Source organism: Mesocricetus auratus, unplaced genomic scaffold, assembly GCF_017639785.1.
Source record: "Mesocricetus auratus isolate SY011 unplaced genomic scaffold, BCM_Maur_2.0 Super-Scaffold_100013, whole genome shotgun sequence".
NCBI lineage: Eukaryota > Metazoa > Chordata > Mammalia > Rodentia > Cricetidae > Mesocricetus > Mesocricetus auratus.
In genome coordinates, this window is record NW_024429196.1 from 68,684,871 (window position 1) to 68,701,946 (window position 17,076).

Consider the following 17,076-nt stretch of genomic DNA (forward strand, 5'->3'; position numbering starts at 1 on the left):
AAATGAACAAGCCTACACATTTGAAAAGATGCTTGTCTGGCCTGTATGCCAAAGATCATGGAAGTCTGCCAAATTTGAGTGGTATGTAGACAGAAAAGGACCCAGATACAAGATGTAATTCTAGAAAAAAAAGCGATTCTACAGGCTTATCTTATGGGCATGTCACAAAAGACAAAGTATAAAGCTTATGGTAATTCAAAGTGGGAGGGTATCACAAATGTATGCCACTGGGCTCTGGAGCAGGGGAGAACTGCAATGGAGAATTTAAACACATTTTGAGAAATATCCCCTAGCCAGTAACTAGATCTAGGTACGGAAAGAATGCAGTGAGCAACTAATTAGCATGTACTTAGAACTTCCCACGTAGCACTAAACTTCATTAAACCTACCAAACGTCAAAGGTGGGCTTCCTGAAACAATTGGCTGATAGATGAAGGATGTACACAGCACACATGAGTCAGCTCACTACCAGTTCCCACCTCAGGCTCAGCCCCTGCCCACTCCCAGTTTACCCACAGATGTGCATGGGAGCTCTCCTGCAGTTGGCGGAAAGAGAAGGACACAGTTTCAATTTGTTTATGGACTAGTCAGCCTGTTCCACGAGTGAATCTTGATATAAATGTTGGCTGTGTTGTTGAAACTCTCAGGAGTAGCTGGTCAAGGACTCTGACCAGCAGAGACTAAGTAGTATGTCTTGCCAACTACCTTGTACAGATGTTAAGTGACCCAAGGCACAAATACATACAGACTGCTCAGCAGTGGCTGATGGCCTGATCATTCAACTCTGGTCCTAGCAGATAAAGAACTAGAAGATCAGGCCACATATTTAGAGTGGACACATGTGGCTAGCACATGGGGCTATGAAGTGTATGCTAATGCCTACTAGAAAGCGACAAGACACACTGAATAGCAGAATAATTGTCGTCTAGGGGAGATGACCGGCCATCTTGTGTACCCACACACACTAGAATCGCAACAGGCTTATGACTGAGCAGCCATGGTGATAGAGATAGGAAAGACGGAAGTGCCCAACAGAACGGACTTTCCAAGTCAATCTAGAAATATTGCTTCTGCCAGCAAGAAGTCAGTGCTGAAGTCCATCACAGGACAGGTTGAAGAGGCTAAGTGGCCACTTAATTTTACCTTAAATATATTGGCACAATTTCATCCTGGGGCTGGATATCCAGCTAAAGGATGGTTTTAACACTTAATACATGCAGAGCTTGAGGCAGCATCACTAACAAGGGCTTTCAAATGAGTGACTCACATGCATAGCGTCCCACACTGCATGCATGAAGACCTGCACCTATGAGAGAGAACCCTGGCCTGGGCCTAGAATCATTGGTTCCCGAGCTCATATTAGATATGACAAGAAATACAAGCACCAACTTGCTATGTCACTGGAATTGCTTCCTTAAGGTATAGTTGACACAACAGCTCAGAGCCAGCACCCTTAGAGTCTAAAGAGCTGTTTTTCGGGCTGGCTATACACACTGAGTCAAATCTCACTGTAGAGCTGGGTGTTGGTGGCATGAGCCTTTAATCCCAGCACTCAGGAGGCAGAGGCAGGCAGATCTCTGTGAGTTTGAGGCCAGCCCACTCTACAGAGCAAAGTTCCAGGACAGCCTCCAAAACAATACAGAGAAACCCTGTCTCAAAAAACAAAACAAGACAAACAAACAAAAACAAATGTCACTGCAGGGTATTGTTACTATAACCAAAAGAATCCATGGGCTTAGCTGCAGTGTGGAGGTTCCTCTCTTCTCTATTACTCTTGGAGGCATTTTGTGATGCACAGGCCTGCTGCTTTGGGTTCCCAAGTATTAAATGTCCTCATCCCTCCAAGAGCATACAAACATATAGTCATACCAGGAGACACAGCAAGTTTCTTTTTTCTTTTCTTACATTTTTCTGATTCTAAAAGTTTTAGATCTCTCTCTCTCTTAGAATTTCATACATGAGTACTGTATTTACATCATTTCCACACCTCTCTCCTCCATATCCAGATTCTCCCATGATCATCACTCCTTCTCAAGTTCATGATCTCTTATTCTATAACTATTACTATATATGGCATACTATGCATGTGTGCATGTTTTGTGTATATGACCATATGTATGTATGTATATATCCCACTGAGATCTGTGTGTGTGTGTGTGTGTGTGTGTGTGTGTGTGTGTGTGTGTGTGTGTGTACTTAGGGATAACCATATTTGGGATTTGATAACTGATCCAGGGGCTCATCCTTGGAAAAGATTGACTCAGTAGCTCTCAGAAGCTATGAATTACCCGTAGCTCTTTATCTACAGATGGAGTCTTGTGAAATTCCCCCTATGCACATTGATTGACACATCCACTGGTATGCAGTTCTTGTTTAGGCAACCAAATTGTTGATATTGGATGGGTGCTGCATCCCTGCCATTTCTAGAAGTCACTGCCTAGCTCCAAGCTATCTTCTAGGTCTTACAGTCTTTCTGCCTTTTTACTGTGATGTCCCTGAATTCCATGCATTGATGTTTACATATAGCTTTCCCAAGCATCCTTGGTGTTATCTTTCCTTCGTTCCTCTTCCTCTGTATTACTTTCCCCTGCCCCTCCCTAGGCCAAATCCCCATTCCTGTTTTCCTCCTTTCCCATTTCATGGCACCTACTATGCTCTCTAGCATTCCTCCTCCATGGGGTCCCCCATAGTCCCTTTCTAGTGTTCTGGCCTTTGCAATTACTTTAGGTTATATATTCAAATCTAAAGATTTGGACCCACTGGTAAGAAAGAACGTGTTTACCTTTCTGTGTCTAGGTTAGACCACTCAATATGTTCTAGTTCCATCCATTTACTGGTGCATTTCACGACCTTTTTTCTTTACAACTGAATGGAATTTCATCATGTACATGTACCACACTTTCATTACTGTGTCATCAACTGGGGAACATTTAGATTTTGTTTACGTTTCCTGGCTGTTGTGATCTGAGTGGCAATGAACATGGCTGAGACTGTAGCAGGGTATCAAGTCCTTTGGTCATATGCCAAGGGGCGGTATAGCTGGATCATATGGCATATCTGTTTTTTAGCTTTCTGAGAATTCTCCACACAGATTTCCACAGTGGTGGAACCAGTTTGCCACCCCCCAAACATGCTGTTTTTCTTATTATAGCTCTGAAATATAACTTGCAATCTATTCATTTCTTCCCCACTGTTCTTGCTCAGAATTGTTGTGTTTATTTGGGTGCCATTTATATCTTTTTTTTCCTGTGAAGAATATCATAGAATTTTATTGAGATTGAAGTGGGTCTGTTATTACTTTTAGTAGGATGGTCATTTTCACAATATTAATTCTACTAATCCATAAACGTAAGAGGTCTTTCTATCTTCTATTGTCATTCTTAATTTTGTTCTTCATAGTCTTAGGGGTTTACTATAAAGATTTTCATCCCCTTGGTTAGTTTTATTCCTAATATTTTTAAGGTTATTTTGAATGGTAATGTTTCCTCGATCTGTTTCTCAGCATGCCTGTATGTGGTATATAGAAAAATTATTGAATTTCATTAGTTGATTTTTTTATTGTGCCATTTTGTTGAAATGTTGAGCATTTCTAAAAAGGATTTTTTCTTTTTGGTTTTGTTTGAGACAGGATTTCTCTGTATTATTTTGGAGGTTATCCTAGAACTAGCTATGTAGACCAGGTTGGCCTTGAGTTCACAGAGATCCACCTGCCTCTGCCTCTTGAGTGTTGGGATTAAAGGCATGAGACACCACCAATGGATTCTAATTGAAAACCCTGATATGGACCACACACCTATGAACACTTAAGTTCTGACAAAGAAGCTAAAATTATACAATGGAAAAAAGAAAGCATCTTCAACAAATTGTGCTGGCATAACTGAATGCTGGCATGTAGAAGACTGCATATAGATCCATGTCTATTGACTTAAGTCCACATGGATCAAAGACCTCAACATCAATCCAGCCACATTGAACCTCTTAGGAGAGAAAGTGGGAGGTACCCTTGAATGAATTGGTACAGGGGACTGCTTCCTGAACATAACACCAGTAGCACAGACACTGAGATCAACAATTAATAAATGGGACCTCCTGAAACTGAGAAGCTTCTGTAAGGCAAAAGACACAGTCAATAAGACAAAAAGCCGCCCACAGAATGGGAAGATATTCACTAATCCCACATCTGACAAAGGGCTGATCTCCAAAATTTACAAGGAACTCAAAAAGACTTCTTTTAATAGAATTTTAGGAACCTCTTCTCTATAATATATCATCTACAAATAGGGACAATTAGGCTTGTTGTTTTCTTCCTTGCTCTGCTTTAGTTTCCTTCTTTTGTTTTATTTCTCCAGCTAATGCTATAGGTACTATATTGAAAAGTAGCAGGGATAGTAGGTAGCCCTGTTTTATTTCTAATCTTAGTGGGATTGGGATTATTTCAATGTTTTCTTCATTTAGGATAATGTTTCCTGTGAGTTTGTCATATATAGTCTTTATTATATTAAGGTATGTTCCTTTTATTCCCATTCTCTTTAAGACTTCTGTCATGAAGGTATGTTGCATTTTGTTAAAGATCTTTTCCACATTTACTAAGATGTTTATGTAATTTTTCCACAGGAATATTGGTGCATAGCTTTTGGGTTTTTTTGTTATATCCTTTGAGATTTTGTTAAAGTGATGCTAGGTTAGGAAAAGAAGTTTGGAGTTGTGTCTTCTTTTTAAAGTAAACAATTTAAGACTTATTGGACATAGTTTTTTGAAAGTCTGGTAGAATTCTGTGATGAATCCATTTGGACTTGTTGTTGCTGTTAGAAAATTTTTTATTATCGTGTCAATCTCCTTATTTGGTGTGAGTTGGCTCATACACTTGGGAAAAATCTAGAAATTAGTTCATTTCTGCTAGGGTTTCTTCTAGGATTCTTCTAGGAGTAGGGAATATATTCCCTTATATTGTTCTGAATTTCTAACTGTCTGTGTAAGGATTCCTTATTCATCTCCAAGTCTGCTAAATTGGGTCTCTCTTTCTTTTGGTCAGTTGGGTTGCAGGTATGTTAATCTTATTTATATTTTTAAACCTTCAGCCCTTAGATTCATTGATCCTGTGTTGTTTTCCTCACTTCTATCTCACAAAACAATACCCCTCTCCAGGCAGTCTCCAACAGTGGTAGGCTGAGTGGTACCGGGAAGAGTGTGTTTGGCCCAGAGCTCCTAAAGCCTGCGTGCTTTGTTTCAGGGAATTTCATCAGCCTTCTTGAGATTTATTTTCAAATTATTGATTAAGAGTTCCATACATGCATGTAATATGATTTAATCCAATTTACCTCTGTTTTCTCCTCTCAATTCCTTCCCTATCCCCATCACCACTGTTCCCTTCCAACTTCATGTGTTCTTAAATCCACGGAGTCCATTTAGTGCCGCCTGTGTGCGCATGGTGCAGGACCATCTGAAGAGTGCTAGTTTCTTGGTGAACACATGCCTTAGAATATGACTCACCCTCTACCAGCAGCCACCAATTGGCAGTGGCTCTTCAAATCAAAATGCTCAAGATTTGGGGGAACAGAGCGATAACTTAAGCCTTTTCCATCCAATCCCCCTTAAATGTTTCTGCATCACAACCTGAAACTCACTGTCACATTTCATAGCTATTTTGTCTTTAATGTGTATATGTGCACTTGTATCTGATTGTCTGTGTGTGCACCTCATGTGCGCAGTGCCCTCAGAATCCACAAGAGGGCATCGGATCCTCCTAAAACTGAAGTTACAGCTCGTAGTCATCCACCCAGTGTGGGTGCTGAGAAGAAAGCTCAGGTTCCCAGCAAGAGCAGTGCATGCTTTGAGCCACCGTCTCTCCATCCTCCATCAGCACATCTTCATGCTCTTTTCCCAGGGAATACGGCATTCATGGGAAGGGAGATAGAACGTGATGCTGAGAAAGGCATGCTGGGAACCTTGGCTAGCTTTCTGAAGACAGACCGCTTCACCGTTTCTGCTTTGAGAGCTCTCGGGGCTTAGTTCATATGTTTCACTGCTGCAAGATTTTGTTGTGTTTATGACAGGCAACAGAAAGTCCCAAACACAAAAAGGAATTGTGGTTGCTGGTCTCAATGGAGAAAGTCGGAAACTGTTGTTTTTTTGTTTTTTGTTTTTGTTTTGTTTTGTTTTCAGATATACGCTGGGCAGAGAAGAGTCAAGCTGGGAAAAGCTGCTGGGGACAGGGAAAACAATGATGTTGCGACTCCACAGGTGATGAGGAAAGACATTCAGTCTGCTAATAAAGAGTGTGGTCAAGGCGGCACACTTTCACACAGAGAGATATTCAAGACATCTGTGTCCAAACCAGTGTAGCCCCCAGGAAAAGGGGACTTGTTACAAGAACTAGGTTTGGTGTTTGTAATGTTTATGAGCACCACCTGATCTGCTTTAGTAAGTCTCCTAAGGAAGGCAATTTCTAACCGTAGGGAAGGCATGCCAGCAACACTTTGTTTATAATTGTCCGAGCAAAGGATAAAGGCATGAGATATGTTCCTAAGCGGCAATTCAATTCCAGAAGAATGCCTCACTATAGTGAAATAACTATTTATCTCTAAAATTTGTTTGGAGGATGTAGAGAGGAAAATACGGTTGACTAAGCCAACAGTGGGGAGAGGAGGTAAGAGAGACTATTCACAAAATTCGGGACAGGATGTAAAAGTCTGTCTTCTCACACCAAGACCCATGATGCTCTCCATCAAATGAGGGATCTCCAAAAAATTCCTATGGGCCAGATGTCATCACTAATAAAGCTGTGTGCTCTGGTATGGTCCACACTCACAGCTCCAACAGGAATATGTATGAGCAAAATATAATAGCACGCATAGGATACAAAAGGGAAGAAAATCTAATTTTTAATATTGCTGCATTTATAGTTAAAATTCCTATTAGCATTTTCACAGGTTAAATTTTCTATTAGGGTTTTCACAAATTGAATATTCTAATGAGGCAAATTCTGGATCACTGTATCTTATGATCATCATCCTGGTGCTCAGTGCCTTAGTTACTGTGCTGTTGCCATGATAAAATTCTCTGACTGAAGTTCCATAGGGAAGGAGAGGTTTATTCTGGTTTACTCTGGTTTGTAGTTCCAGGCTACAGCTTATCATGGCAGTAAAGTTGCAGTGGACAAACCGGAGGGCGCTGGTCCCACTGTGGCAAAGTGAGCAATACTGGTGTTCCGTGTGCTCGGCCCACTTTCTCAATGTCTGTCAGTCCAGGATCACAGCCGTGGGACAGTCACAGCCAGTGTCCTCTCACTTCAATTAACACATTTAAGGTAATCCCACACATATTTGGGGATTAGGGCCATCTCCCTGGCATTTCTAGGTTCTTTAAGTTGACAAGCAACACTAGCCATCACAAGATGAGACAAGTTGAAATATCCAGAATCTACACCTCCGAGAGATGAGGGTTTTGCTTCATGATACAGCTTTGTAAGCTACTTAGTTGTCTGTGGCTTGGGAATGTGTATCTCACAGTGCTGATTATGAAGAGAATGAAAAATATGTGTTCAGAGTTATTGTCAAGTTCCTTGCACGCAGTAGGTGCTCAATGGATAACCAGTAGAGATTATAGAAGTGAAGCCCTGTGGCAGCCACTGCTTACTGCGGTAGTAAACACTCCAGAAACAGGAATAGAAATACAGTGTGTTCTGGAATCCTTATCAGAAACTTGGGAAATGCATAAAATTAATCCACTTATCACAGAAATAATTTTATAATTTATTTTATTTAAATTCGACCCCACTTGAAATTAACCAAGAATCCTAATCACCCACTCCTTACAGTCTTGTGAGAAAACTTCAGTAACAGTTTTCCTGCCTTTCAGTTTTGGTGTGTTTGTTACCCACCAATTGCTGGCAGACATGCAGAGCAAAATCATAACATTTTTTGTAAATCATACTTTTATTTAACATTTTGTCATTTAACACTTTTTTATTTTTACATTTTACTTTTTTTCTATCAAAGGCAACCCAAATTCCCAGCATTCAGAAGGGAAAGAGCCTAAAACTTGTGAGCTCAAGACCAACCGAGGCTACATACACTATATACACTACCTCAAACAAACAAACAAACCAAAAAGTGAAGCACAGACCCCAGAAGCATCCTCTTCATCTCCTTATCTCTGTCCTCAGAGTCACATGGATACTGATATACATTTGTGGGACTCATATTAAATACATATATTCTTTCCTCTGTCTTGCCTTACTCATTTTTTAGTACATGGTGGTAATATTTCTGAGTAAATAAATGTAGACACAGCTTTTTAATAGCTGTATAATATTTCATGTTATGGACTTACTTCCATTTATGTAACCTTTCCCTGATGACAAAGATTGAGATTTTTGAGAATTTTTCCCTATAAACAATACTATCAGAAACATTGTTTCTCAATTCCAGTTCTAATTTACAATGACCTTATACAGGGACTTATGTTCCTATATTATATAGGAACTTTTGTTCCTATAAAGTAACAAGTACTATGAAGAAATAGCTATAACAGTAGGCATATGTTCTTTTAAAGCTGATACTTCTAGAATAGCCTTTTTGGTTGCTTTGTAGATTAAAGCTCCATCCCTACGTCTATCATCTGTGGCCTTGAGCGTGGTTTCATGAGTATGCTCCTGTCTTGCTCCTGGCATTTGGGGGCTTTTCTAGTCCCAGCAGCTGTTGAAATGCAGCCTGGTGTATGGGTCTCTGGCTGCTGCCCCCACATGTGGTACCCACCAATCCAGTTCTGTGTTCCAAGTTTAGCCATCCTTTCCCTGAAGAGAGATATCTTTTCAGCTCATTTTTCTGTGTGAAGCATGAGCTCCTAGTATAAAAGAGATCTAAGAGATTGCGTCTTCCTCTTCCTCCTCCTCTTCCTCTCTCTCTCTCTCTCTCTCTCTCTCTCTCTCTCACACACACACACACAGAGAAAGAGAGAGAGAGAGAAAGAGAGAGAGAGAGAGATGCTGGGAATTGAACTCAGAACTTCTTGCATGCTGGGAAAGTTGGCAAGTGTTCGGTCACCACATGATAATCTTCAGTCTTATTTCATTTCCTTCCTATTTTCTCTGTCCTCTTTTGTATTTTCCAGTGGGTTCTCTCCCCGAAAGTCTGTGCTCAATCATCAGCTCAAGGCAAGATCTGAGAACAATACAGACTTAGCATGATCCTTCATTTCACTAACAGCATGTGAACTATGTTCTTGGAAGAATCCCCCTGGGTCATTTCTTTCCTTGAAGCTCCATGCTCTCAGTCCATGGCTGTCTAGGAGAGTCTGGATTAGCATTTTACACTTGTGGTTACCAAAGGTCGTTTGCATACATGTATGCTCAGGGGCATTTGCTTTTATTCATTATCTCTAGTGGGAATTTTCATCACTGACTTTTAATAATGGTATTATTATTATTATTACACAGAGTTATTACGTGGTGTAAAGCTGTCCTCAAACTTCCAATCCTCCTGCCTTGACCCTTCCAGAGCTGGGATCAGAGGAATGTGCCACCCCTCTCAATAATTACATGCACATCACTTGATCCTGCCACAGTACTTGCTCAGCACTACGGAACACGGAGAAATTCAGAGGAGACTAAAGAGGAAATGGAGAAAGCAGCAATCTTTGAATGGTTCTCCTTTCTGTCTCCAAAAGGTCTGTCTTTTGTTTACTTCTTCAGGGAAGAAGGTGGAAAGAACAAAGATGTAGAATTTCGAAGCAGGGCTCCAGCTAGGTCCTGTTTCCCAGCTTCTATGACACTGAAAGCAGAGAGTGAAAATGTGAAGCCAAAAATAGGTTGTCTTGCTTTGCAATCTGTCTTTGACCTTGAATTATTTATGACTCTTAGAACAAGAGGGATCAAAATGATTGACATGATAAGAACCAAAAGATTTTACTTCCACGGAAAGGAATTTTCAAAAAATTGCTGTGGATGAGCTGCCCCAGCTGGGACATGGGACATGGGTTTAATTTCCTTTCTCCTCACGCCACGTTTTTGATCAGGTAGGTAGTGAATGGCTCTGTATGTGTCAGACCACTGGGGACAGCACATTAGACAGTGATCTGCCTGAGACAGAGTAGAACTGACACACTATCACCTTGCAGAGATGTAAGCACAGAAACACAGTTGGAATTTTGATGGGTAATAATTATTAAATCTGAATAATTAAACTTATCTATTCTTAGAGATTATCTGACCCAATAATTATTACCCAGAAAATGTAAGTATGTGTTTGAGATCTACACTTTATCACCAGTGATGAGCCTGTCAATTCCATCCCATTAGCTAGGTTTTGTTACCATCTAATGTTAATATGGATGAAGTCACTATGCATCCCAGTCAGCAACCAAATACACTTAGAGGTTCTGTGGATTATAAGCCATCAAAATAACTTGCTACTTGTATGCAGAGCACCTAACAAGCTGGTTTTTAAAACCGATATAACCAACTCAATAGCATCTCGCTAATGTTCATGGTAGCAACTTCTCTAAGAGAAAACAAAACGCTGTAAGTGGTGATCCACACTGATTGTGCCCATACAAAGCCAAGTGATTCACCTTCATAATTCTGCATAATACATTATTCATCATGGTTATGAGGAGCTGCAGGTGGGAGAGGCAAGTCCCCTGCCTGGTTCCCAGAGCTGTTAAGGATGGAGGTGGGCTTTAAACCCAGATCTGCTGGAGCCTTCTTCTTATGCTCTGAACATGAGATGTATATTCCAGAATGAGAGATCACCAAAGTTCCGGGGACTGCAATACTGATATCACTAAAGAGCATGAAAGTAAAGCAGCCGACAGATCATCTCAGCTGTGCAATGTAGAATTCTAAAGTCCCGTGGACTTTTAAAATAAATCAATATTTTAATGATACTTCTTACATGTGAGAGATAATTAAAATTGTGTTTCTCAATTCCCTGGGGACAACTTGTTTTGTTTTGTTTTGTTTTGTTTTTTTAATTCATTTCCTTACTGCCACAAGACAACTTTCAAAGAAGGCTTGGAAGAGCTCCAAGGTGGGGTGGAGACAGAGAAGTTGCTGGACAGAGGCAGATGCCCTAGGATAACCTGGAGCTGGAGAGGTGATGTCACACACAGCTGTGGTAGCATCTGTCTTAATTCATCCTCTTCAGCCATCCAACCAGGTGGCCCGAAGAACAATGAGAACATGAAGATATTTTTAGGACATTGCTAAATGCATCTCTTGAGAAAACATGATTCAGACCTGTGATATCACCAGGCTATGCACTGGGCCAGGGAACACCCATGGCTTTTGGTGACATGTCAGACACCAGCTACTAAGCCTAAACTGGAGAACTGGTCTGGCAGTGTGAAAAACCTTCCCCCAAACCTATTCAAGTGTGTTCCTTGCTGCTGCTTGACATTGTGTGCTTTGTTGGGGGATCAACGGGTGATGAAGAACCTTTTGATGAAGCCACAGAATCATTCACAGGTTGCACTGAAATTTAAGCAGAATAAAATCAACAATGAGAATTGAGTGCAGGATGACCAGGTAGGAATATTTTGAGAAGAGAGAGATTACAGATTTTGATGCTACGTGTGCCAATCACTGTTCTTCCAGCACCAGTCAATAGCAGCATTAGCAAATGATATTTTTTAAAATGAAATAGAGTGGCTCAAGAGATGGCTCAGTTATTAAGAGCATGTACAGTTCTTGTAGAAGACCTGAGTTCTATTCTTAGCACCTGTGTTAGTAAATTAGACCTGCCTGCAGTTCCAGTTCCAGGGGGATCTATCCCTTGCCTCTGAGGGCACCTGTAACCATTTGCATGATCACAAACAAAACTAAGTCTTTAAAAATGAAATATAATAGAGAATAGAATACATATTATCTGTGAAAAAAAGTTAGTGTCTTTTGATAGTTCTTTGCACACAGGCACTGAGAGTCTCTGAGTTCTGGATGACAATGTGTCGCATCTCTTACGGGTGTCACAAAGAACTGTGAATGTCATTGCATTCGTAAATTTTCCACTCAAGTCCCTTTTCTCTCCATGATTTTTTTCTGTGATCCTGAGAGTACTGGTATATAAAATAAGCAAACAAATCAAACATTTTCTGATAACGAATCACAGTGTAATTTATTTTGAGACAGTTCTTTGCTGTACATAAATTTTTACCATCTATTAAAGATCAAAGAAAATTTGCATACTAATGAGAAACATGTGCTTATTTGCTTAATATAATACAGTCCAATGATATACAAATTTGATACTTACATGCTAAAGGATGGTAGGAAAATATTAAAAGTATTTGCTTTCTCTCTAATTAGATCATTATGTTTCTATCACAGCAGATCATTTGCATGTATGATAAAAAACACTGTAGTTTGTTACATACCAATAATTTCGGGTCCTAGCCAGGGTCTATCAAGTAGACCTTGTGTAGGGCAGAGTGATTTGTGTAGTGCAGAGTGAGGAGGCAGGCTGAGTGCAAAGTGCATATGCTGTCCGTTCTGAACCCAGGCTGCAGAGAAGCAGCACAGTGGCATACTCCAGACTCGTTCCGTACTTGGTTTTAAAGCACTTTTGGTCCCTGTGCATTCAGAAACCATGTCCTGGTGCTGAACAGTGCATGACCAGCAATTCTTGCTCTACCCCTGCATTCATTTGCCTGAGCCCCATGTAAGGTAAATCCCACAGTGATGAAGCTTGATCTAGATCAGAGGTTCTCAACCTGTAGCTCTCAACTGCTTTGGGGGTCAAATGACCCTTTCAAGGAGTCTCCTAAGACCCACTGGAAAACACAGTAGTTACATTAAGATTCATAATTGGTCTAGAGGATATCTAAGATGGCTCCCATTTGTAAAAACACTATGATTATGTGGTTGCTCACTTCCTTGTGTGCCTTGGTGACCTCCAGATTAACTTTTATCAGTGCCCAGGTTTCCTATGGGTTGCCTAGATGTGGCTGTAAGGGGCTTCATAGTGGCCATTGCATCAGATTTGGGACACATGAAACCCAGCGAAGCCATTCTTTTCCTATCTTGTGTATTGGCTCATCTAATAAGTAAGGCATGTGCCGGAGAACAACACACATGCCAGGAACAAAATGTAACATGAAACCTGTCATTCAGGGATGTCCCAAATGGCAGAAAGTCAATGATCTCCCACACAAGATGAAAAGAAAGGTGGTCAACCTGTGGCTAGTATGGCATGTCTTATAAATTACGTGGCATGCATTTCAGTTACTTCACTTTCTCAACTTCTCAGTTAATTCTCACATCTCTCTTCTCACTCTTCATAGTCGACACAGACAAACAAATACTCGATTTGCTCAAGGGCTCAAATTTGAATCAAGCTAGACTTGAACAGGCCCAACCTAATTTTAAAGTGTTTTCTAATGTAGTATGATGTCTCCAAAAAATATACTCTTCTTCCCCACTTGAGAGACACAAATATTGTCAAGTGTTTTTGGGAAAGGACATTTGACACTTCTTTGAGATTACTGACAGTTTTAGAAGTTTGACTTAATATTACAATTGGAAGTAAAAGGTTCTCTCTTCTCCTCCTTTCCCTTCCTCTCTCTCCTCTCTCCCCCTCCCTCTCTCCTAAACAGAGTGAGGAAGAATAGGGAGGTATTAAAGGTAACTGAGGTCTCCAAGGCCAGGCAGGTTCTTCTAGAGTTACTCTTGAAAGCAAATGGGGGAAAGGGAGATGCTGGTGGCTCTCACAGACTCAGACAGCTGGAGTGTTTCTGCAAGATTTAGCCTCATGTAACGAGCCTGGCATTTCTAAGTTTGGGGAGGAGAGAGGAGATGAAGTTCCCGTTAGCTTGAGGTTATCTCTGTAATTATTACCTTTTGATGCCCATAATATTCAACTCAAAAACCTAGCTAATCTGCTCATTACACAGAGTGTATACTCATCCCAGGATTCTGAACAGTAACATTTTCACATGGGGAACACTTCACTGTAGCATGCCTCCTTCCTGTGAAGCCCCCCCCCTCTCTGTTGCCCTTGACTCTCCACCAGCCCCTGATGGCATGTTAATGAGGGCAATTGGGCAACTGTGTGTGGGGACCATTCTCAGACACTGAGTTTCTGGTTCATTCAAATTTCTGTTTGGGGCACTTCCAGAAAACAATGGAGACACAGGAGAGATGTACAATCCAACCAGGAACAACTGGAGAGTTTCACAGAGTGGGTACAGTGACCTTTCCTCATTTGTGGAGACAGAAAGTCTATTTTAGGATGGGTAGGGGCTGCAGTAAACCAGAGGTGGGGTCATGTTTCTAGAAATAAGATGAATAGCGCTGTTAGCACCAGTGCCATGTTTTAAAGACCTGGTTTGGACAGTAAATTGGCTTGAAGTAAAATACTGGAAATCTGGCTGTGATTCCAATACCCTCATGGGATGGTTTCAGAGCCCAGGGGGGAAGGACAAAAGGGTCTGAGTCTCTCCAATCCAGTAACGAAATAGCAGCTGTTCCCATGGGCAAGAAGTACAAATGGCTTTGCTGCAGGGATAGGCTTATGACGAATCCAGACTAATCTTTGGGAAACTGCTCTAAAGGGCTGTGCTAACAAGCATTTGCTGAGATAGTTGCTTCTTTCCCCCTCGTTGGGATTTCAGAGCCCAGCAAACTGCTCATGCCTTCTCTTCTCACTTCACTTCCATTAAGGGAGGAAAAAAGCTACCTCCAAATTGTGAAGACATGACTCTAGAATAGGAACTCTTCATTCTTGCTTGGGGCATTGGCTGTAGATGTGGCCCAGTTACTCAGTCAAACTCAGACAATTGTACTAGTCCATAGGAATTAGAGAGAACAAACACACTCATACTTTCGTATCCCTAGGGTGTTGGGTAACATTTTTGTATGACCTACACAAGTCCTCATACATACTTTGAATCACTTCCAAATTACTTATAACACTGAGTAAATAAAATATGACTACCATGTAAGAAAGTTTTCTACTGCATTCTTCAGAGTGACAAGAAAGGAGTTTGCACATACTCAGTCCAGACAGAATCTTTTGACTATTTGCAGTCCATATTGTTTAGGATCCTAGGTACAGAAACCATGGCTAGGAAGGGCAGACTGACTTGGATCTGCTCTCTTTTAATATTCTGTGATGAGAATGAACTTCAGGAATTCCTCTATAGATGATATAGATTTATGAGTCTGGCTGTCCTGTTATGTTTCACTATGGTCCTCCCTGACCAATAACTCTTACATTCTGTCTTCCATGATGGTCTCTGAGCCTTGGGGAGAGGGTGGGATATAGATACCCTGTTTGTGGCTGAGCTCTCTTATATTCTCTACACGCTGACCAGTTGTGTGTAAATCTGTGGTCAACCACCACCCACTGCACAAAGAAACTTTTCTGCTGAGTCCTGAGAATGTCTGAAAGCAGACACATGAATTTAGGGGACATTTAACAAAGTAATAGTAGTACATTCACCCCTAGGGTCTATGAGGTTGCTATCCAGGGGTTCTTTGACAGATATGCAGTGTCAGACCTGTGTTTCCTCTGGTAGAACAGGACATAAATTCAATGAGAAAGCAATTGGCTTCCTCCATAGATCCATGCCACTATTGCACTTGTGATCATATATGACTACATTTGTCGTCATTGAGATCTCAGTGTAAGACTGTTGATGACTTCCCTCCAACCCCCAGCAGATGACACAGTACTGTGAGGGCTAGACAGCAGAGAGGCAGCTTCCTGGTTAGCAAGGACTTGATCTCTCCGTGTTCTGTATTCAACATGTGTGGTATCTTCAGCAATAGGGTGTTATCATTAGGTTCTGGTAGTGAACCAAGAACAATGGAAATAGCTTATATTATTTGGGGATTTCTCTGTGGGACACTCTGAGGAGAGGCATCCCACACTTAGCAGTGAGCTTTTTATTTAGCTTTTATTTTGTTTCTGTGCAGAGTAACATAAATAAATAAACCCTTAAAATTGTCTTTCTAACATACATATGCATCCCCACTGTCTTCATAAAGGAAAATGAATTTTTTTATGAGACAGGGTTTCTCTGTATTGTTTTGGAGGCTGTCTGTCCAGCCCAGCCTGGAACTCACAGAGATCTGCCTGCCTCTGCCTCCCAAGTGCTGGGATTAAAGGCATGTGCCACCACTGCCCAGTGAAAATGAATTCTTTTAAGTTATTTAACCCAAAGCTTTCCTGTTCAACCTAGATTCTCTAGAGAAGGTCTTCATCATCGTCTAATTAATAATATATTGAGTGTTTTAGAAGAAATATCAGAAACCAGCTACATTTTAATTATTCCAACTATCAATTCACTTTTTTATTTTATTTTATTGAAAATAGATTCTTTTCCCATACAATGTATCTTGATTACAGTTTTCCCTCCTTGTACTACTCCCAATTTTTCCCCACCTCCGTTCCCCTCTAGGTCCACTCCCTTTCTGTCTTTCATTAGAGAAGAACAGGCTTCTAAGTGAAAACAACCAACTATGACAAAAATAATGTATAGTAAGATAAAACAAAAACCATCACATCAAAACTTGAATAGGCAACCAAACAGAAGGAAAAGCTCCCCAAGATCGGTCACAAGAATTAGAGACCCACTCATTCACACACTCAGGAGTCCCATAAAAATACTAAGCTGAGAGCTACCGTATATGTGCGGAGAACCTCGCGCAGACCTGTGCTGATCCTATGTTTGCTGCTTCAGTCTCTGCGAGATCATATATGCCTTGTTTGGTTGATCCAAAGGGCCTTGTTCTCCTGGTGTCCTCATCCCATCTGGCTCTTACACTCTTTTTGGCTCCTCTTCCATGAGGTTCCCTGAGCTCTGAGGGGAGAGATTTGATGGATAAAACCCATTTAGAGTTGTGTGTTCCAAGGAATCTCTATCTATCTATCTATCTATCTATCTATCTATCTATCTATCTATCTATCTATCTATCCATCCATCCATCCATCCATCCATCCATCTATCTATTTATCTATCTATCTGTGCATGATGTCTGGCTGTGGGTCTCTGCATCTCTTCCAGTCTGCTGCAGAAGGAAACGTCTCTGATGATGGCTGGATAAGGAACTCATAAATATAGCAGAATATCATCAGGATC